We start from the raw sequence: 1,546 nt of genomic DNA, 5'->3' as shown, positions 1-1,546 counted from the left end.
CATTTTGAATACTCTGAAACTAAGTAAAGTTCTTTCTTTTTATGTGGCAAAATAAAAGAATATCCAATCCCTTTGCAATTCTTCAGTAGTCAGAAATTATTGGGTTTATAAACTTTAATTAATTGGCATTTGGAATAATTTATTTTATTCAGATACATTTAAATTCATGTTCTTTTGGAGAACTTAAGCAGTTCCCTGATGCGTTGTGGCAGGAAAGGGTTAACAGGAATAGATGACGTCTTCCCCCGCATGGTGGGGGTGTGATCTCTCCGTTCACTCACTCACACACTCACCCTCTCTCTCTCACACACTCACCCTCTCTCTCTCTCACACACACTCACCCTCTCTCTCACACACACTCACCCTCTCTCTCTCTCTCACACACTCACCCCAGAAAAAACAAGCGGCGCAGACAAACATCCAGTTTGTTCCCTTTACGCGGCGCGGTGTGAGCGCGCGGAGCAGCAGAGGATCAGTGAGTATTTCTCTTCGTTTTAGGAAAGCTTTGCTTTTATTATGAGGCAAAACAATTTAAATGTAGTCGAAGCTGCGAGTTTATTCTCTCAATAGAACATAAATTGAATCTATAGTTGATATTTTTCGAGTAGACTTTAATCGGTCGCTTTGAAACCTTTAAAACTCTGCGCACCGAGATCCCGCCTGTTTAGATCTATAACGCAGAATAAACTGCATCAATTTACACATTTTTTATTAAATACGTAAAAAATGAAAGTATTCAGTCATACATACTTTGTTACTTAACGCTGTCTGTGAAGTTTTGAGCATGTTTAGAGTTAAAAGGATCAGGATTGTAACCAGTTGTTGGACTTTATCTCCAGTTTGCGCACCGTGTGGCAGGTTTTAGAATGCTGAAATGTTAAAATGTATAAAATAAAATATATTTTTTGTGAGTTTGATCACAAGTAAATCGCGCTTTATGTGAGCCTATGAGAAATACTTTGTTATAAAGCCAGTGCACAAAGGTTAGTTAGAAAAAAGTGATGTCATCTATCTGATTTTAAGCTTGAAATGCAATATTTAGTATTACTGCTGCTGTAACAATATATTCAATTCAGTTTATTTCTATAGCGCCAATTTTTCATCTTAACATCATTCAGTCAGATTGGTTTAAAGTTTTCTATCTAAGGAAAACCAGTTGATTGCATCAACTCCTTTACTGGAAGGCAATCCCTCACACTAAGCATGCTTGTAGCGACAGTGGAGAGGAAAAACTCCCTATGAAGAGGAAGAAGTCCGGATATCATGTAGCCCTTGTCTGTGATGTCAAATAATCACAGACAGAGTGCTTAGCAAAGTAGGCTACGTCAGACTCAAAATGAAAAAATCAAGCTACAAACGGATTTAAAAACTATATCACTACAACTAGTAATATTGGAAAACTAGTTAATTAAAAATGAGTAACGAGTTCAGGTGTTGAAAATTTTGTTTTATGATGAGACTCGTGAGGAATAATCCAGAAAAACAGAAACATAAGCAGTGATCAGCAGCTGTTTGGACAAAAAACGATATCATCGTAAAACAAAAC

The sequence above is a fragment of the Cyprinodon variegatus genome, unplaced genomic scaffold (assembly GCF_000732505.1).
Source record: "Cyprinodon variegatus isolate N-32 unplaced genomic scaffold, C_variegatus-1.0 Scaffold392, whole genome shotgun sequence".
Classification (NCBI taxonomy): Eukaryota; Metazoa; Chordata; class Actinopteri; order Cyprinodontiformes; family Cyprinodontidae; genus Cyprinodon; species Cyprinodon variegatus.
Note: the sequence above shows the minus strand (reverse complement) of the source record.